The sequence below is a fragment of the Petaurus breviceps genome, unplaced genomic scaffold, assembly GCF_028583685.1.
Source record: "Petaurus breviceps papuanus isolate PSGF00001 unplaced genomic scaffold, PetGlider_PUasm1.0 171, whole genome shotgun sequence".
In the NCBI taxonomy this organism is placed as follows: domain Eukaryota; kingdom Metazoa; phylum Chordata; class Mammalia; order Diprotodontia; family Petauridae; genus Petaurus; species Petaurus breviceps.
Genome location: NW_027185754.1, coordinates 23,830,197 through 23,852,533, shown reverse-complemented (window position 1 = coordinate 23,852,533; position 22,337 = coordinate 23,830,197). Strand labels below are relative to the sequence as shown.

The 22,337-nt window shown below is 41.0% G+C and overlaps 1 protein-coding gene across 6 annotated transcripts in view; it reads left to right on the top strand.

Annotated features, from left to right (window-relative positions):
* Positions 1 to 22,337, top strand: part of MVB12B (multivesicular body subunit 12B) — a 324,028-nt gene that overhangs the window by 34,172 nt on the left and 267,519 nt on the right. The window lies entirely within an intron of this gene.

Here is a 22,337-nt window from a genome sequence, read left to right as displayed (position 1 = left end):
GGAGATTCCCCTTATCCTTACAGCTGAAAATGGCAATCCATCTTTACTTAGTTTTTCCCCTAGATTTATACTGTCTCACTATCCTACTTTCCCTTACATAAGACTTACTTATGTACATGTCACATTCTCACCTCCCTTCACTAGATCTTGGCATGATCACATTGGCATATAAGAGAGATTAGAATGACAACGGTATGTGTGTAGTTTGTGTGTGTCTGTATGTATATATGTATGTGTGTGTGTATAAGGGACAGATTGGAGCTGGTAAGATACTAGGGTGGACATTGCCAGAGGTATGCTGGTTAATGTATGGCTGTAATGCCAGATATCTAGGGAAAAGAAGGATTCATGACTTTTTTTTAAATAGTAATTTTTAAAAAAAATAGTAAATATATATAGTATTTCCTTATTTCTTTATACATAGTATTTCCTTATTTCTGAATTATACATGTTCACACTGTGAATTTAACAATCAGCTCTCACTAGCTGAGCTGGCTCCAGTGGGTCCCCCCTGCCCCCAGACTGTTGCCCAGTCACGGGATTACTGAGCACCTGTACTAGCATGATGACAGTGGAGGGGGGAGCAGATGTGAGAGGTTTTAAAATATAACCACTAATCATCATGTCAGTAGTGGGGGAATTTACCCCCAGCTTTCTTTTTTTATAGTTTGTTAGAACTGGTTATACTGTTAGATTATTAAGTAAAACTTGACAATAGTTTAGATAAGTACTAGTTAATTTTAAGAGGGATTTCATTTTTAGTAAAAGCTAACAGCATTCAGAGTATATGAGGTCATCTTATTTTTGCATCCTTTTTCCTCTTTATAATTAATTATACTCTAGTGCACTGCAGATGTGCAGCAGAAATATACAAACTAGACTCCAGATCTCCCAGTAAAGATCAGCCAGTCTGGGTAGAAAAGAATATTTCTGGGTGCAGAATTCAAGTACCATCCTAGTCCCACTGCAGTATACACTTTTTGATAAGAAGATACAATATTTAGGTGGAAGTGTCAGTCATTGCTGCCTATTGTTAGAGAAAAGAGAGAGAATGTTTCATGTCAATTTTTTTCTTCAGCTGGTTGAAAGCCAGTAATAATTTTAAAGGAAATTCACTCCAGGAAATATTAAATACCAACTATGTGTCAGGCAGGTACTATGCTGGGCACTGGGGATAAAAAAAATTAATATTGACATTGCATAGGTTTACAAAATGCTTTGCAAATATTATCTTATTTGATCCTTGCAACATCCCTGAGAGGTAGATGCTATCATCTGTGCTTTACAGATGATGAAACAGACAAAGGTTAAGTGTCTTGATCAGGATCACTAGGCCAGCCAGTCACAAGCCCAGCAGGTGTCTGAGGCTGGATTAGAACTTGGTCTTCCTGACTCCAGGTCTAGTTCTTTGACACCAAACTACTGCCTAAGGGGAAGTAAGATGCAGTATTTCCCCTCCTTACAGTTTAATGAGGAGAATGGTAGGAAAGGGGAGGTAGAATGTAATGGGCTAAAGGAAAAACCCTTACTGAGTGTCTCCAAAAAACTTTAGGAGAGAGAGGTGACTTTCAACTCAAGAGAAGAGAGAAGGCTCTTGGAGGAGTTGGCACCTGAGTAGGGCATCGAAAAGAAGTAATATATAAAAGGGCAGGCATTGGGGGAAGCTATTTTTACAGAGCTTTGCATCTGAACTACTTTGTGATTTCAAAGCACTGATTTTAATAAGTCATAAGCATGACTTATTAAAAAACTCTTGGAGGAATAATAAAAATGTTACTTATTTAAATAGAGACTATTTAGACAGTGTGGTTTAGTGGGTAGAGAGCTGGTTTTGAAACCGGGAGGACCTGTGTTCAAGTGCTGCCTCTGATGCATTTTGGCTGTATGACTGAGCAAAGTGTCTGTCCTTTCAGTGCTCTTGAAAACTACAACTGAGTTGAATAGAGGCTACTGATCTGCGTTGGTAGGGGGCATTTCTTCACTTGGGAGTTCTCTGTACCAGGGAAAGCACGGGTCTACTCATCATATCCATCCATTTACCTGAAAGGGTCCTTGTGGAGGCTGTGTCCACACTGCAGAGACAGTGATATCTGTGACCCTGAGTTTCTTCATCCTGTCCTTTTGAACAAGTTGATATAACGAAGCAAGCCATGAATCAAGTGGAAAAATGTGAGTTCAGGAAGGTTATCTGTGAGACACCGGGCTGACACTTAGTCCTTGGGACGGTTCGATGAAGTACCTTGGGAAATGGGACTGAATAAGGAACCTGACCTTCTGCCCATTTCTTGATATTATACTTTGGCATCTACATAGTTTGTTTATATAATCTTTTCCCTAACAACCTGCCCCTCCTCTCAACAACTCTATTTCTCTGGTTAGCCCCACTATCTCCCAACCACAGAGGCTTGAAGTCTTGAAGTTTTCTTTGGCTCCTCCCCAACTGTATTAAATCAGTTGACAAATCTTATTGATTCTACCTTGACATTATTTCTTGTGTTTATACTTCTTTTTCCATTCTCATTGGCATTGTATCTGCTCTAATTCAGGCTCTCTATTGTCCCTTGCCTGGACCAATGTACCACCCTCTTAGTGGGTCTCCTTGCCTCCACTCTCTCACCTCCTCCAGTTCATCCTTCCTGTTGTTGCCAGAATAATTCATCATTCCTGTACTTGACAACCTTCATGTTGCATGGCTCCCTGTTGTCTTTTTTTTCTTTTTGGAGGGCAATTGGGGTTAAGTGACCCGCCCAAGGTCACATGGCCAGCAAGTGTTAAGTGTCTGAGGCTGGACCTGAACTCAGGTCCTCCCACCCCCAGGGCCAGTGCTTCACTCACTGTGGCATCCAGCTGCCCCCTCTCTGTTATCTACTGGAAATAATGCAAGGCCATTAACTTGGCCTTTCACATCCCCTGCAGTGGTTCCAAGTGACTTTTCTAATCTTATTTCACATTATTCTTTTCCTCCACTTCCTAATTCCAACCAAACTATACCATTCACTGCTCTTCAGTCTTGTGCAGACTCCTCCTCCCATGTGAATATTCTGCTCCATGCCTTAAATAGACTTCTCCCACATCTACATCTGTTGAATCCTTCCTTTCCTTAAAAACCCAGCTTGAGTACCACATTCCTGATAATTGATTCTTTTCTGCCTAATTTCTCTCCCAATTCTCCTATGCCCTTGTCACATGCTAATCTGTTTTATAGTTATTTGTGTACGTGTCTTGTCTCCCTATTAGATTGTAAGCTCTTTGAGGGCAAGGGCTATGCCATTTTTCATATGTGTACTCCCAACATGGAGGATATCAGACCTTGAAGATGAGCGTGCTTATTGCTCATTTGTTGAATTGAACTTTTGGAATCTTGGTTGTTTTTTTCTCTGTTATCTTAGTTGCCTGATTTAGGATTTGTGGGTAATAAACTAACTTTTTGTTTTCATCTTCAGGAGGTATTGGTAAATCTGAGAAATGGAATTTAACCTTGCCATTTTTCTTAATTCTCAGTTCAGTGCCTTTCAGCTTATATTAATGATAACTAATATTTACAAAGAACTTTATGCACGTTATGTCACTTAGGTCTCACAATAGCTCCCCCATAGGTTTTTATTACTGATTTACATTAATATTAATATGCTAATATTATACATATATAGTATTATATATTACAAATATATGTATTTTATATATTACAATTTATTATATTGTAATATATTATATAATATTAATATATAACATGATATATAATATATAACATTATATATTATGTAATATTATATTACAATTATATATTATAAAATATTACAAATATATAATATTATATATGTACAATTAATATATTAATATAAATATTAATGATAACTAATATTTACAAACAACTTTATACACGTTATTTGACTTAGGTCTCACAATAGCTCCCCCCCCATATCATTTATCATTCCTGTTTTACAGATTAGAAAACTGAGACTCAGAGAGATTAAGTGATTTGCCCTAGTTCACATGGAGACAAACACAGCTAACATTTGTATAAGGAAATAACAAAAGATTCTCACTCTCACTATGATGTAAGGAGATGGGTTTGGTTTTTTTTTTGCTGTCCAAAATATACTGTCAAATCCAAGAAGTTTTGCTGTTGATAGATATGTATAATAAAGGCTAGAAGGTGGGCCAAATGGCTGGAGAGAAATTAAAAATAACCATATCTCTTAAATTTACCATTTGCTCTGCCTCAAATTTATTTGCATGATGATTCAGAAAGGATTTTAGGAATTTCTAACCCTAAATTAGATAGTTTTTTGGGACAAAGGACTATGATCTTATCCCTAAATACAAGATTAAAGAGAAAAGACTTAATCTTAACCTTAGAGAAACTTTGTTTGGCTTTTGTTAGCTGAGTATGGACTGGTATGATTAAAGATTTACTCTGCCCTTACTGGGAAGAAGCCTTTAGTTACTATACCTTAGGACAATGGAGCTGAGATGGCTAAAGAAATGAAACCCAGCAGTGCAGCTGGGAGCATTACCCAGAAAAGATCATGAAATCACTGGAGGCATAGCCATCAGAGAGCTAAGAGATAGACAGCAGCAGGCATACCAGTGACACATTTTCCAGGTCAAGGCCAGTCCCAAGGAGGGAAGCACAGTGGTTATCACCAGAAGATATTGGGTGGTCTGGCAACATCAACTGCTTTTCTCTCTGTGTGTTTTGGCCACATGTGTATTTCCTATCTGTATCTTTGCTTTGAATTAATTTGTGACCTTTCGGGAGAAAAAGAACATACTATTCTGGGAATACAAGGAAAGGCAAAAGACAGTCCGTGCTCTGAGATCTCACTTGATGGGAAACATTATGCAAGCAACTATGTACATTCAAATGTATGCAGGGTAAATTTGAGATGATCAATAGAAGGAAGACACTATCATTAAGGGGGATCAGGAAAGGGTTATTTCAGAAGGTGGGATTTTTGGCTGAAACTTGAAGGAAGCTGGGAGACTTGGTAATGGAGATGAGGGGGCACATTCTAGGCATGTAGGACAGCCAGCGTCAATGAAAATGCCTGGAGTTGGGAGATAGAGAGTTTTGTGTAAGGAACAGCAAGACCAATGTCACTGGATTACAGAGTATGTGTTGAAGAGTAAGGTGAAAAAAGACTGGACAGTTAGTAGGGAACCAGGTTATGAAGGGTTTTGAATGCCAAACAGAGCATTTTGTATTCGATTTCAGAGGTGATAGTGAGTTACTCAAGTTTGTTGAATAGGGGAGTGACATGGAAACACTTACACTATTGCAAGATCAGTTTGAGAAGAGAGTAGAGTGGGGAGAGACTTGATGTAGGGAGACCAATGAGAAAGCCATTGAAATTGTCCAAAGGTGCGAGATAATTAGGGCCTGTACCAGGATGGTGGTAGTCAGGAGAGAAAGGGACATATTAGAAAGATGTTACAAAGGCAGTATCGACAAGACTTGGATAAAGATATGGATATGAGGGGAGAGTGAGAGAATTAGAAGTCCAGGATGATACCTAGGTTGCAAGCCTGGATGACAGGGTGGCACCCTCAATGGTATTAGTAAAGTTAGGAAGAGAAGAGGTCTTGGGGATGGGAGGGGAAAGGGTAATGAGATCAGTTTTGGACATGTTGAATTTAAGATGTCCAGTAGGCAGTTAGAGAGGAGATTAAAGGTCAGGCGAGAAATTTGGATAACTCATTATAAGTTCTTTGTTACTTCAAATCCAACTCTTTGCAACTTACACCTGTTCCTAGTGCTGTCTTCTGGAGTCAAGCAGAGGGTATCTAACCCTGTCTCAGGATAGTCCTTCAAATCCTTGGAAATACTTGTCATCCTCTTCCTACTACCAAAAAAGATTAGATTATAAACTCCTGAAGGGCAAGAGTTAATGCACCTTGAGTCACATATTTTACCAAAAACACAGATAAGTATTTAATAAAAAATTTAGTGAATGAAATAGAAAACAACTAGGACACTTTTCAAGTTGTCTAAGTATCGGAATAATGTGAAGGAAATAGACAAATATAGAGAAAAATGATCAGATGAAGCAATGTGTATATGTGTGTGTATTATTTATATATATATAATATAAAATGTATATATATGCACATCTATATACCTATCTATATCTGTATGTGTATGTATATGTCTACATCTATATGCATATGTATGTGTATATTCAGAAATCATAAAATGCTATAGAAATGTCAACTTTATTCAGGTGCTCCATGCTAACTTAATATCTAAAGCAAAGTACCAGGGGTTTATAGTGCCAGGGAAGAAGAAGCATTTAGACAGATAGAAATAGATTGCAAGAAGGATACCTGCTAGGGATTTTAGTGGGACATCTATCTGCCTGTCACATTTGTCTTTGGGAGTATTCCCTGCGCAGTGTAAAGGGTGTTGTGATTAGTCAGTATGCTCTGATAAAGGTACAGAAGGTATTTTAAGTGCTGTGATAGCAGAAATGAGCTCCCAGTGAGTTAGCCACCAGATGGACTGCTGACCCTAGATAGATAGGGTATCTAGGTTTAAAAATGAACAAAGGTTTGAATTCTGCTCAAAGTAAAAGATCTCAAATGCCCATTTATAAAGGTTAATTTAATTGCTTTGTTTTTCTCTAGGTCAAAGAATTTCCTTGGGGATAGGTCCAGGAGAATACTTGCTCAACTTTTGAATTTACCGATCCCACTGTATAGCTCTCTGTGAAACAGGATATGGCTATGGAGGACAGATGCTAAAATCACTCTCCCCACCAACCCATCAGGCATAGGATTATATCTAAGAACAATAAAATTGTTGTTTTACTTCAGGGTGGGGGGAGGGTGTGTGTGTGTGTGTGCGTGTGTGTGTGTGTGTGTGTGTGTACATTTAAAAAAATCATCTTTGTATCTTCCAGGACTTACTAAATGTCCTTTGCACCACAGTAGACTCTTCACAAATATTTGGTTTTTTTAACTCTGGGATTGACAAAGGTTAAAAAAAAATGGCAGTTCCTCTTCTAAAAGAAGGTTGTGTGTGTGTGTGTGTGTGTGTGTGTGTGTGAGGGGGGTGTTATTGAATGAGGGGATGAGTTCCCTTATAGATGACCAGTTTTCATGGAATCACAATACAATAAGTGTATCGAATGTAGTGTCTCAGCATTGTCATGATCATAATGAGTATCAGTTCTCATCTTAAAGTCCCAGAAGTGCAGGGAGTGTTGACTCATGGCTTTTACTCGACATTAGTTTGCTCTTCTGAATGATCATACCCAGAATCCAGAAACTTAAGCTGCAGACTTTTTCATGGGTAATGACGCTACTACCCAGCAAATTAATTGAATTTATCCAGAGCCATATTTTGGGTATACTTTCCAATATATTCCTTTCCTAACAAAGCTGTATTGTGTGCGTGTATATGTCTCTGTATATGTGCGTGTATTTCGGGAGGGGAGGAGGGGTATGTTTGGCAGTGAGGGGTCTTTTTACTTGTATGGTCATCATTGCCCATATGCTTCATTTTCCTTACTTATAACATGCAGATTCTTGTATTCTTTACCTCATAGATTTGTTCTGAGAAAAGTGCTCTATAAACCTTTAGCATAACTTGCTTGTCTAAGGAGGCAAGGCTGTGTCATAGAACACTGGCTCTGGGTTGGAGTCCTGACTGCCACTTCCTAGCTATGAGACTTGGGGCAAATCATTTTGCATCTCTGAGTCTCAGTTTCTTCCTTTGTAAAATGAAGATAATAATAACTGTATTACCTTGTAGAGATGTTGTGAAGAAAATGGTTTATAAAACCCCCCAATTTAGAGAATTTATTTTGAAATTATTTTGTATTAGAAAATGAGATTCTCTAGAGGCTTTTATTTATGTCTGTGACCTCAAAGTAGTGGGACATATTATTCAAGACTCATTAAGCTCCTTTTAGGCTCCCCAGGTACATTGTATAGATATGATTTTTGCCCTTAAAACTTATTTGTTCTGTTCAGTAGTAAGTTATAGATTGGTTTCACATGGTACTTTTTACCTGAACTCAAAGCATTCTCATGCACCATTTAATTTTATCCTCCATGAGGAGGCAAAGAGAAATTTGTAGGGTATTCTTATTTTCTAAATGGAACATGAGGCATAGAGAGTTCTGCAGTTCAGAATCATAATCTCAGATTTGGAAAGGACTTAGTATTTTGTGATAGAACCTGGATTACTGGAGCTAGAAGGAGCTAGAAGAGTTGTAGAACATAGAATATTGGAGTCATAAGAACACGAGATGTTACAGCTGGAAGGTATCTTGAGTCAGGCCAGTCTTTGCCCAAAAGTATTGAGGCCATATTGTCCTAATTGTAGTCATGACTAGAACCCAGATTTCTAGTGGTCTTTACTGGGCTTACTTGAGATTTTTGTTGATATCCCAAGAGATTTCATTGTTTGCTTTTGGTACTGAGCTTAGAAATCCTCTTTGTGGTCCTAGTGGCCATCTACCAAATGGTATGAACTACAGCCATCAGTTGGACCATGTTAGACCAGTCTTAGCTTTATCCAGATGACATGTTTAGAGGCATGAAAACCAGAATAAATCGATCCAAATCCTCCAGGAAGAGTCCAGTGAAATGTAAACAAATGCTATTTTTCTATCATCATAGATTTGTCTCATATCACAGAATATGTCAAGAATTTGGAGTTAGTTGGATGACTCATCCCTTCTGTGCTATGGGAAACCACTACTTGTTTTAGGGGGACAGGTCCCACAAAGCTCTTTCAAATTTAATTCTTATCCCTGCCTCTGTGTGTTTATGAACCAGAGCTGCTCACTGTTTCAGACATTCATCTCTGTTTATCCTAGACAGTCCTTTGTGGACTCCTGCATGCAGTAGCTTTACACCACGGTGCCCTGCGGTCTGTTCATCATGACAGCAGGAACTTGCTGTAGCTTGCTCTTTTCCTCTTGCTCTCTTTTTTCTCCCTGTTTTTCTCACTCTTTTCCTATTTTATATCTCTTTTTTACGGTTCCTTTTTTTGACTCTTCTTTTCTTGATGCATTTCGCTTCCTTTTAAAAATAAATTGAGATAACATGTTCCCTGATTACTTACAGAAACTACACTTCATGAACAGTCTGTCTAGGATAATTGGAAGTTTTGAAAACTCCATTTACTGTACTTGAGGGTCTTTGAGGATGCTAGGAGAGGATAGATCCTACTGTAAGAAGGTGAATGAGTCAACTTCCTATAAGACCTACTATCACTTTCAATGTGATAGATTTCCAATAGGAAACTAATCCTTAACACTGTGAAATGAATTTTCTTGGAATTGGGGAAAGAAGGCCAGATTTGTAGTCAGGATACCTGAGTTCATATTTTAGATTTGTCAGTTGTATCATCCTTAGGGCAAGCCATATTCTTTGTCTGAGTCTCATTTTTTCCCTATGTAAAGTGGACACATGCACACACACACACATGCGGTTGTTTTGAGGAAAACTCTCTAAAGTTTATAATATGCCCTAGAATGGGAGTTACCACTATGGATTAGTGCTGTCTGAAAGTGGAAATGGGCCACCTTTGGAGGAGGTAGTGAGTTCCTCACTGGAGGTCTTAAATCAGAAGTGACAATCATTTGAGGCTGAGAATTAGGGTGGAGTGGGGATGTTGTGTGAATTCCTGCTCAAGTATAATCTAATGTAGCTGTCTTCTGAGATTCCATGATCTTTGGATTCAAGATCTCTCCAAAAACAACCTAGTTCATTTTTTTCATGATAATCCTATCTACTCATTTTGGTAGAAGCCCATGAAAAGAGTATATTCTCCTCTTTGAGGTGCCCCCACTCAGGGAGGCACAGCCTTTTTTTGCTTCCCTAATGTTACTTCTCTCCAAGCCATCCAGCTCACATCTTTGTCCCTCAGATGACCAAATGCACTTTATTATGATGGTGAAGAGTATGTGTGGGTTGTTCTGGGTCTTTTTTTATTTTTCTAAATCTGAACTTGGATAAATCACTTCTTCTTACTGGGCCTTAGTTTTCTGATCTGTAAAATGATGGAACTAAATAAAACTAATCATCTGAACTAAACAATCTCTGAGGTCTATTTTGAGCTTTGAGATCAAAGATCATAAGACTTTCAGACCTCTTGTTATGCAAAGCTCCCCCTGATTTCATCTGAGTGTTTAGGTTTTGAAGCCAGAAGACCTGGGTTATGAGTCGTAGTCATATCATTTACTAGCTGTATAACCTCAGGCAAAATCATTTACCCCGTCTGGGCTTTCAGGTTCCTCCTGTGAAGTGGAGGTGAAGGGGAGGGTCACCTTAAAGGATCCCTTAGGGTTTCTGTCAGCTCTTAGCCCTATGATCCTGTGACCTGAAGAGAACATGGATATAAGATCTCCAAGATTTTTGCTCCTGCCTTCTGCAGGCTGTGCAGATCCCTGTATGTGAAGGACCAATGCCTACCCCTCAGCCTTATCCTGAAATAACCACCAACTGATTCATGCTTCACAGATTGGTTTATTTTCAGAGCCAGCAATGCCTTTTGATGAAAGGCACCAGGTGTTCCTTCTCTTTTTGTTTGGTTAGAAAATGCTTGGAATGGAGATTGACTGGAAGCAGGGGAGAAATGGAGTAGTTGGAAAGGCCCCCAGAGTCTTCGTTTGTTTGGGGCTGAGGAAGCAGAGTGCAGCCAAATCTCCCTTCCCTCCCACCCTAGATCCCCCTTGGCCCACTGAGTCCCAAGCAAGGCCCCTGGGAGTAGAGATGGTCTTCTATCAGAAATGCTGAATGAAAACACCTGGCTCTGGTGGGGATGCAGCCAGTCTGGTCTCATTTCCAACCCCTTCTTTTGTGCCACCTCAGAAAGTTGAGGGCTTTATGCATGGTGCTCACTGGCAGCACCTTCCTCCAGCTCAGTTAGTTGGAATAACACACTGCTTCCAGTGGCACTGATGTCCTCGTTGTTTCCCCAGAGGCTTCTCTGCCCAGGATTCTTTACATGTTCAGCAGTTTACTCAGAAGGATTCGTTATCTCCCCTGGTGCAGATCATGACTTCTCACCTCCTCCCATGTGAGCTTTGTCTATCCTCCTGGGAAGGCAGCATTGTCTCAGAGCACTACATTTGGAGTCATGTCCCCCTAGTTCTGTCATATGAGCTCTGTGACCTTGGACCCTTCACCTCTCTGAGATGCTGTTTTTCTTCTCTGTAAAATGAGTGGACTGGATTAAATGATCCAGAATCTCCCTTCAAGTTCTAGGAGTCAATCAATGAACATTTACTAAGTCCCTACTATGTGTCAGGCACTGTGCTAAGTGCTGGGAATACAAGGAGAGGCAGACAGTTCTGACCTAGGAAATACTTTGTGGAGGCTTCACCCAGATGACCTGGAGGCCTTTTAGTTGTTCTCTTGCTCTTCAGGGGGCCTAATGAAGTTTGGCTCTCATGCCACTCTGTTTCCAACCATTTGGGGGCAGATGTACCACAGGGCATAGTGGAAGGAGTCAGAATAGCTGAAGTAGGACATTGGCAGGAGATAGGTAGGATTGAGGTAGATGGGAATAAGGAACTGTATAGCTGGAGTTGGGGAACCCTAGGTTCCCTAAACAAACTCCAGGCTTGTTTGTTGTTACCTGGGATAGGAAGAGTATAAGGGGATGAGAGTATGCTTGCCACTGAGGAATGAGTCTAGGCTGAGCATCGCTGGATTAAAGAGCCAGGTGATGAGACATTCCAGATTGGGCTTAGCTTGTTTTAGATGGTGGTGTTGTAACCTGTGAGTCCCTAGGAGGCCTGCCTCATAGTAGGTAAGAACAGGGGGTGGTATGGCCTGGGGGGGGCCTAGAAGTAGGAGGTAACCATGAGAGGTGGGAGTAGTGCTAGAATGGAGGGGAGAGACACTATGCCAGAAGCCAGGAGGTGGCAGATAGAGAAATAAACAGCCCTTCACCTCAGGGTCCATACATTCTGTTAGAAGATGGGATACTACTGCTACACAGCTAAGTATACCTCAAGAAAGGGAGCAATCAGACAAAGTCCTAGGAAAATTGGAGGAGGGAAAGAGCACTAATGCCTGGGGCAATTGAGGAAGGCTTCCTAGAAAATAGGGCACCTGAATGTAGCTCTCCAGGAAGATCAGGATCCTAGGGCTGGCTGTGAATCGGCCGTGTGATGAAGCAGCCAGGAATACTGACGAGATCTCAGGTTCCTTGCTGAATGCTGTTCTTATCCAGTCCTGTCTGGGGCATTATGTTTAGTTCTGGGTGCTACAGTTTAAGAAGAACACAAATAAACCTGAGTGATGGACAGAGGAGACAAGGAACTGGAGATGTTTAGCCCAGAGAAGAGAAGACTCAGGAGGGACACACTAACTGTGTTCAAAGATTTGAAGCATTTTCTTGAGGAGGGATTACATTTATTCTGTGTGTCCCCAGAGGGACAGAACTAGGAGCAATGAGAGGAAACTGTTGTTTCTTGGTCATTTTCAGTCTTGTCTGACTCATTGTGACCCCACTTGACTTTTTCTTGGCAAATATATATTTTGACATTCCCTTCTCCAGCTCATTTTACAGATGAGGAAACTGAGGCAAGCAGTCAAGTGACTTGCCCAGGGTCACACAGTAAGTATCTGAGTTTGGATTTGAACTCTTCATTTTCTTGATTCCAGGCCTGGTGCTCTATCCATTTAACTTAGCTTTTCATCAGGAAAAAAAAAAACAAAGCAACTTTTAGAATTAGAGCTATCCCTGCAGTGGGATTGGTTGTCTTGACTAAGGTGGGTTTCCCTTCCTTAGAACTCTTCAGGTAGAGGGCTAGACAAGCACTTATTAGGTATGTGAGAATGAAGATTCTTTCTGGGTATGGATTGGAATACATGAATGCTGAGGACCCTTCCTCCAACTCTGAAATTCTATGATTCATTGAGTCAAGAGTTTTGACAAGGAGAAGGGCCACCTTATCCTCTGAGATGATAGCAAAGGAGGAAAGAATAGGCAGAAATGTAGAGATCACTGATGGTGGAGTGGGGGGAAATTTGGGGACTAGTCTTAACTTTTTGGTGAGTCAGGCATCTGCTGAAAAAGGAATACTTCTTCAGATAGCATTGCTGACTTTAGGTGAAGAAAAAAATTCTGACCTGCTGCTGAAGAATGTGATAGTCAGTTGGGGAATAATAATAATAGTGATTATGCTTATATTGTGTTTACTGTGTGCTATATTTACTAAGAAATTTACAGTTATTATTTCATTTGACAATCCTGGGAGGTAAGTGCTATATCATCCCCATTTTATAGCAGACAGAGATTGACTTGCCCAGGGTCACACAGCTAGTAAGTATCTGAGGTTGGATTTGAACTTGAGTCTTCCTGACTCCAGGCCTGGCACTCTCTTAACTGCTGTGCTACCTAGCTCCTTAGAATTCTTCATAGCTGGAAGAATTGAAATGATTACCTTAGAGCAGTGAGGGCCTAGTTGAGATTAGATATTATGATTTGTAGTATACCCAGTTGGTAAGGCTGTATGACTTCCCCTAGCAGTCTGCAGAAACCTGGAAGTGGCAGTAGAGAAGCAGATGGTGGGTGTGACCTAGGGTTGAGATTTGGCAGGGTATGAATATGCGAAGGACAGTAGAGGAAGGGATTCGAGGGTGAGGGATGATGTAGTGTTCATCTACTTAATCATAGGGTCAAAAGGGTGAAGGGAGGAAAGGGAGGCCAGAACAGGAGTGATAGCCTGGCAGAACAGGGAGGCGGTCAGACAGAGGGTGAATACAGTTTAGTCAGAGCATGTCAGAGGGAGGGATGGGAAGACAGGAGATTTTGACAGGAGGAGAATTTTGGAGTTCAAGATGTTAGAAACAAAGTCTCAGACAGATTTACCTGAGATTGTACAACTGTTAATTGACTGAGTCATCCCTCTGATTGGACTAGGACCCTGAAACAGGCACATTAGTCTAGTGACCACTAGGATGATTGAAGGCTTTTATGAGCCTCTTTACTACCTCTCAGATCATGTAGAAATTCTTGAACTTTGTGTTCCAGGTACTCTGTTTGCTGCCAGGCTTTTTCAGGCCTCTCCACAAGTTCAGACTTACCTGGAAGAATAATCCTCAGCTCTAAGCAGCTCTATTCTGTTCTTTGTCTTGATGATTCTTGTGTTTCCTTATCTCATCCTTTCCACCCAACTACAAACTCCCCTCTTTTAAAAGGCTTTCTCCAACCACCTTGCCATGAGCAGAGTGTGACGGAGGGGGAACGGCTCTGGCTGTGGACCCAGAGGGCCTGGTATTGGATCCACTGCTACTCACTAGGTGTATTGTAATCGTAGGCACGTAATTTCCCTTCTCTGGGTCTCCATTTCCTCATTTATAAAATGGTGGAGTTGGAGGACAAAGGAAGGTGTCAGAGGAAATGATCTCTGTTCCTTCCTGTTCTAAATCCCATGGTTCCATGACTTGGCTTCATGCCTTGATAAGAGTAATGTTTTTTGTGCTCCTTGAAGTGCTATATAGTGGTGAGTTATTGACCTTAGAGAACGCCAAGGTCATTCACTTAATGAGGAAGTCAGAGTAATATTGAGATGAGGAAAGAGGATCAGCAAGACCCCACTATTCTTTTCAGCCTTCCAACCTTCCCTCACCCTCAGGAGAGCGGCCATTGCCTGGCAGAGCCTTCCCCTCTGTGAAATAGTTGAGTTAGATGATAATTTGGGATCACAGCTTTGTATGACTTCTTTGAGTTAGGTAGCAGGTGTGTGTGTGTGTGTGTGTGTGTGTGTGTGTGTGTGTGTCTGTGAGAGAGCAAGCAAGCACAAAATGTTGTTCTATACAGTGACCTATCACCGCCCATTGCAATGTATCCCCGAGAAGAGGTCCTAGGGTCACACCCACCTGTCTTTTCTCTTTGCTTATTTCTGACAGCCTCCCAAAGGCGGAAGGGCACCTTAGCTGGGTCTCTTCCGAATTGCAATGCAGTGACAACTGGCAGTGCAGTTGGAGATCTGAGTAATCAAGGAAATAAGGCTAGCTCAGTCAGACTTAGGGTCTCCTCCTTTGCTTTTCTGCTAACTGTCACTGAGGTTAAGCCACTCTAGTGAAACTTGTCTTCTCTTCACTCTGGCTCCTTTAGTTCTTCCTGGGCCCTCGAAAGCTGTCAGGTCTCTGTAAACCACCCTTCTAGTAACAACAAGCCAGAAGTATAGAATTAAATGCCCAAAGTCTCCGCTGGTCACCCTTGGGAAATGGAGCATCTCCCCTCCAAGCAGTGGCACCTTCCTTGTCCCCCCAAGCAGGGGCACCCCCCTCTCCAGGTAGAGGGGTCCTTTTTCTGTATGTAGCATTTAAGTTTTCAGTTCCCTTTCCTCATAACTATAGAGGCAATTTGGCATAATTGGCTAGGGTTCAGGTCTCACCTTTGACATATATACTAGTTGTGTGACCCTAATGCATCTCACTTCTAGGCAGTTCTTTGAACCTCTTCAGTTGCAAAGGAAGTATGGACCTGCCCTAGTACAAGGTTGTCTTCTCACCTGAGGGTTCTTAAATTTATTGTTTACTATGTGCAAAGAATAGTGACATGTGTCGGGGGGGGGGTCCCTGAAATCCTTTTAGGGGGTCCTCAAGGTCAAAACTATTTTAATTTTAATACTAAGATGATTTGTTTATATGGTAAATATTGATAGATATAACCCCCAAAATCCCCTTTGGGAGGGGATTCTCAATAATTCTTAAGAGCAGAAAGGGATCCTGAAATCAAAAGAATTTGAGAACTCTTGCACTGAAGGAATGAAATAGAGACTTAATCCCTATTTCCTCACAACTGTGTGGTAAAATGGGTAAACCAAGAGTATTCTCTATTTTATAGCTGAGGAAACTGAGGTTACTAGTATAATCTTGGATAATTACTTCCCCTTTCTGGTCCTTAGATTTCTCATCTTTAAAATGAATGGGTTAAACCACATGTATTTTGGGTCCCCTCCAACCCTAAATCCTTATTTGCCCCATGTCATGTGGCTAGTAAATGAAAGGCTTGGGACTTTCAATGAGACCCACACTCCTTCCTCTACATTCTAGCTGGCGAGCTTCCCTGGGTAAGTGGCTTATGTTTAAGGTTTACAAATCACTTTCCTTACAACAGTTCTGTAAATTAGAGAGTTTGAGGATTATGATTTCTATTTTACAGAGGAGGAGTTTGTGCCTTTCGGAGAAGTGAAAAGAAGGGACTTTACTGTGCTCAAAAGCGCAGACCATGGTTAAAGATTAGAACTTGAGTGTCCTGACTCCAAATAGACTGATGCAGTATCATACTTAGTTATTCTTCCTCCTGAAAGTTCTCCAGAAAAGGAGCAGAGTTTTAGTTTTCCAATTTCCAAGTAGTTCTAAACATGGGATTGTTAGTATAATAGTATGGGAACATTTTCTAAAATTAGAGCTGTCTGAAAGTGGAATGAACTGCCTTGTGTGGTAGTGAGTTCTCTGTCACTAGAGGTATTCAAATAAAGACTGGATGACCACTTGTCAGTATTGTTAAACTGCTTTTTCTTAAATCACTCCATACATGTAAGCCTTAAAGTGCTATGTAAATGTGAATTAGTAAGGCAGCCTGATGTAGTAGAGAGTGCTGGACTGAAAGTTATAAGACCCAGGTTCAAATACCATCTAAGACTGTGGGACCAGGGGCAAATTGCTTAATTTTATGAACCTGTTTCCTCATCCACAAAAAACAGGCAGCTTAGGCGGGGCAGTATGTGAGAATAATAGACTTAGAGTCAACAAGACTTGAGGTCAAATTCAGCCCCAGACACTTACTAGGTATGTGACTCTGGGCAGGTCACTTAACTATAGTTTATCTCAATTTTTTTTTATCTGTAAAATGGGGATAATAATAGCACCTACATCCCAGGACTGTTATGATGAATGTAGTTAGTTTACCTTGAAGTGCTGTAGGAATGTGAACTTTGATTATCATGATCTGTCTATGTACAATGTTCTCCTGGTTTTGCTCACTTCACTCAACATTAGATCATGTAAGTCTTTCCAGGTTTTTCTGAACTCTGCCTGCTCATCATTTCTTATAGCACAGTAGTATTCCATTACATTAATATACCACATCTTGTTGAGCCATTTCCCAATTGATGGGTGTCCCCTCAGTTTCCAATTCTTGGCCACCACAAAAAGAGCTGCTATAGATATTTTTGTACATGTGGGTCCTTTTCCCATTTTTATGATCTCTTTGGGATACAGAAGTGGTATTGTACCATTTGGGCATAGTTCTTAAGTGCTCTCCAGAATGGTTGGATCAGTTCACAACTCCACCAACAATGCATTAGTGTTTCAGTTTTCCCACATCTTCTCCAGCATTTATAATTTTCCTATTTTGTCATGTTAGTCAATCTGCTAGGTGTGATGTGGCACATGTGGTACTTCAGAGTTGTTTTGATTTACATTTGTCTAATCAATAGTGATAAAATGTCATTTTTTGCTGGAAGCTTTCCCCAACCTCTCAATTCTAGCACCATCTGTTTGTTGCTTCCGATTTATTCTGTATGTGGCTTGCTTTGTGTAAGGGTTTCCCTCCCTTGCCCTTAGATTGTAAGCTCCTTGAGGATAGGGACTGTCTTTTGCCTCTTTTTGAATCCTCAGCACCTAGCACAGTATCTGACATATAGTAAGTGCCTAATAAATGTTGATTGATTGATTCTAAGGTTTTTTTCTAGCACTGGTGTAGTGTTCCACCATCTATTGTAGGAGGAGTCCCATCTAGCTCTAACCTTACATGAGTATATGGAATAGTTACTCTAGTTAATAGGTACAATCCTTGGGAGTAGGGATTATTTCATTCTTTGTATTTGTGTTACAGATGCTTAGCACAGTGCCTGACACTCGGTAGGCACTTAATGAAAATTTGTTGATTGAGTGACAGAAAAGGAAAAGGCATTTCTGACCCATTTGGTTTCTCTGTGCCTTGCCTATGTTTACGATTCAACTTCTCAGCTTTCAGGATTTCCTAGAGACAGATTTTGAGAGTTTTTTCTGCTTCTGTGTAAGTAGACTCGCCCAAGTACCTTCCCTGCCCCATTTATCTCTGACCCAGCATGGCACAAGTCCAGATCAAAGCTTTCTGCTTACATCTGATGAGGCAGCTCAAAGCATTTCCCGTTTGGTCTTTTGGCCAATATCATTTTGTTTTCAGATCTCAAGAGTCACATGATGTCTCCTCTTTTGAGCATCTAAGAAATGACCAGAGAAGGGGAGGATTTGGGCCTGAATGGGTACCCTTTGAAGAATGAGGACTTTGAAATATAGTCAAGGCTCAAAGGGATTATTATTTTTTTTCCACTACTAATGGGCTTGGTCTTTCAGGATGGGCTTCCCTTTCCTCCCCACCTCTCCCCCTCTTCCTTTGGGACCTCTTCACGCTTGTTACTTTTTTGGCAGACTGGCAGCTGTGTAACTGTAGAGACTTTTGACCTGGAATTATACAGGACTATGATTTTCCATTTCTCTGTGTCATTTGTGTGACTATTCTTTTTAGAGTCATCTTTAGGCTTTGTTCCTTTGCATTCATTCATTCAACCAACAATTCAATTCAATAGGTCTTTATGCAGAACCTACTATGTATAAAATACTGTGTTGCACTCTGGGCACACAGTTATAAAAATTGATATAATCCCTGCCCTCAAGGAATTTCCACTTTTGTTTGGAGGAGATGTGAAGGGTACTGTGGAGTAAATGTATAAAACCGGTGTGCTGTGAGTTTGGGGGAAATCATCATCATGGAAATAGTCTTAGAGGTCAGAGAAGTATAGCCTGCAGGGTTGTGTAAATAAAGACAGACTCAGATTGATTCCATCTCAAAGGTAGGTCTCCACTGTCTTAGATCTCCGATCCAGAGGTCTGATGAAATAAACTGGAAACCTCCTACCCCACCAAGAGGGCAGCTAGGTGGTAAAGTGGATAGAATACTTGACTTGGAATCAGAAAGACCCGAATTCAAATGTGGCCTCAGACACTTCCTAGCTGTGTGATCCTGGGCAAGTCACCTAACCCTGTTTGCCTCAGTCTCTCTGTAAAATGAGCTGGAGAAGGAAATGGCAAACCACTTCAGTATCTTTGCCAAGAAAACTTCAAATGGGGTCACAAAAAGTTGGACATGACTGAAACCACCAAACAACAACAAAGCCCCACTGAGACTGTCTGAAACCAGGTTATCGACCTAGCCAGAACAGAGCAGATCTAGAGCATCACCAGTTACTCCAAAATTAAGACATTCTCTTCCTCCACTGCCCAGATCATCTGGCAGCTGTCCCTATTACCCAGCCTCCAAAATGAGGAAAGTGCCAGAGCAGCCTCACCTGATAGGCTTCTTTTGTCACCTCTCCTGAAGCTGTATAAAACCCTCCGTGTGTGTGTGTCTCTGTTCAGTGGGGTTGCTAGCCACTGGGCAGCTTCCCCTCAGCTGATGCTAATTAAACTTTTATCTTCCAGCCTGAGTCAGATTTAGGTGGGAGGAATTACTCTCCTGGAGACCTAGGATCTCTGGCCTGAGGAATTCCCCAGTGGTACAGAGATAAGTAGGAGCCAGGCAGAACGTGGTCAGGGCAAAGGAGAGAGTTCTGTACCAAATAGTCCAGGAAAATTCTCATCTTGGGGGCCCCAAGGAAGGTTTTGTAGAGGAGGTGGTGCCTGAGTTGATTCTTAAAGGAAGAGAAATACTTCAACAGGTGAAAATAAAGATAGGAATGCATTTTAAGTCATGGGAACTGGGCTTTGTAAAGCTTGCAGGGCTGGGCAGGTTAAGACTAAAAAAGAGATAGCAGTGTAGTTTGAATAGAGTATAGAGTGTATGGAAGAGAATTGTGTGTGGGAGGGTTGGAAAGGTATATTGGAGTTGAATAGGAGAGAATGTTAAGTGCCAGGCTAAGCAGTTTATATTTTATCTTTCAGGCAGTAGAGAGGGACTGATGGGTTTTTTTTTTTTTTTTTTGAAAGCAATCAGGGTTAAGTAACTTGCTCAAGGTTACACGGCCAGTTATTTCTGGGTGTGGTGCTAAGTATCTGAGCCCGGATTTGATCCAGGTCATCCCAACACTGGAACCAGTGTTCTTACTCGCTGAGCCACCTGGCCGCCCCTAAGCAATTGGGGTTAAGTAACTTGCTCAAGGTTACACGGCCAGGTGTTTCTGGGTGGGTGCTAAGTGTCTGAGCCTGGGATTTGATCTCCAGGTCTTCTCAACACTGGAGCCAGTGCTCTTACTCGCTGTGCTATCTGGCCGCCCTGGCACTGATGGTTTTTGATCAGAGGAGTAACACGGTCATGCCTGTACATTAAGAAAGTTATACCAGCAGCCTTGTGAAAGATGCCAAGGAGAGCAAAGAGGCTGACTCAGGGAGACCAGTTAGGAGGACATGGAGAAGCCTAGGGGAGAAGGGATAAAAACCTGAATTATCAGCAAGTGGTAGAAGTGGAGAGAAGAGGATGGATGTGTGACAAGTACTGTGAGGAAAAGGAAGATAGATATTGGAAGCTATCTGGCATATGGATTATGACAGTGAGGGCCAGGGAACAAGATAGAATAGGCTTTTTTAGGGCTCATTCAGATGGATCTTTGAACTCATTGATTTTGGTGCTCTTTCTGTTGACTCAATATGTACCCCTTCCAAGTCTTTATGCCTTTGGGACTCTCATCCATATACTCACATACCACAGATCACCCAGTGTGACAGAAGCTTTGCTTACTTTTTTATCCCTTGATGTTGCAAAGAAGCTGTTGGAGCTCCCTGGACTGTCTACTGTCATCCCTTGACCCGTGACAGCCCATCTTCTTTTTCCTATCATGCATTTCCCTGTTGATCTCTTTTAATTCTTTTTTCATTCTTTGACATTTCATCTTGGTTTTCTGTTTCAGACTGTTCATGCTTACCATATGCCTTTCCACTTTCTACTGTATGATACACATTTTTAGTTACTGGAGACTGTTGTCTTCCATGTCTCACCAAATTCTGGTAAGAAGAAGATGTGCTTTTGTTTCTGGGAGAAGCTTGGGGTCATTAAAGGTGCAGTTTTCTTTCCTTTTTAAAAAAGCTATTTATTTTTAGTTGACAACAGTCAGTTCCACAAACTTTTGAGTTTCAAATTTCTCCCCCTCCCTTCCGTCCCACTTCCCCAAGTTGGCATTCAATCTTACATCTCTACACATACATTCACATTAAACATATTTTCATATTAGTCATGTTGCAAAGAAGAATTATAGCCAGTGGAATGAACCACGATAAAGAAGAAACAAAACATGTTTTGTCCCTTCTTTCTCATTGTTCACTCCATTGGCTATAATCCTTCTTTACAACTTGACTAATGTTTAATGTGAAGGTATCTGTAGAACCTATATTTGATTGCATGCCGCGATGGGGGGGAGGAGAAGAAAAGGGAGGGGGAGAGGAAAGGGAGGGGGAGAAAATTTGAAACTCAAGGGATTGTGGAACTGAATGTTGTAAACTAAAAGTAAATAAATAAATTTTCAAAGTTAAAAAAAAGAATAAAAACAAAACAGAGAGAGAGCAAAAGGTATGCTTCGATCTGCATTTGGACTCTGTAATTTTTTCTTTCGATATGGGTAACATTTTCCATCATGAGCCTTTTGAAGTTGTCTTAGAATCTTGCATTGCTGAGAAGAGTCAAGTCTCTCAGGGTTAGTCCTTGCACAATGTGGCTGTAACTGTATACAGTGTTCTCCTGGTTCTGTTCCCCTCACTTGGTTTGTGTAGGTCTCTCCAGGTGGTTATGAAGTTTGTCTGCTCCTCATTTCCCAGTCTGGGCTATAGTCACCTTTTATTCACTTGGTCTTTCTGGTCTGGGGGGTCAGGCCAAACTCTTTTGAAGGGTAATAGAACTCTTCCAGGAGGCTCAGCAAGTTATTAGGCTTGAGCACAGTACCATCCATAAACAAGAACATTTGGGGGACTCCTTTACCCCCAGAGAATCTCCCTTCAGTTTGAGCCAGAGTTTTGATGTTAAGGACTAGAAATTTTATAGAGAAGTCATTGTCTAAGGAAAGGGTCGTCTGGAGAGTGACCTTGTTCCAAAAGGAATAATAATAATAGTTTGTATAATATCTTGAGGTTTACATAGTACTTTACTAACATTATTTCATTTAATCCTCACAACAACCTTAGGAGGTAGGTGACGTTATTATCTCCATTTTACATATGAGGAAATGAAACAAACAAGATTAAGTCACATAGCTAGTAAGTGTCTGAGGCAGGATTTGAAATCAGGCTTTCCTGACTTCCAGGTCTAGCCCTCTATCCAACCCACCACCTAACTGCCTAGGTCACCAAAAGAGCCAATGCAGAGCAATAAGAAAAGAGGACAAAGGTAT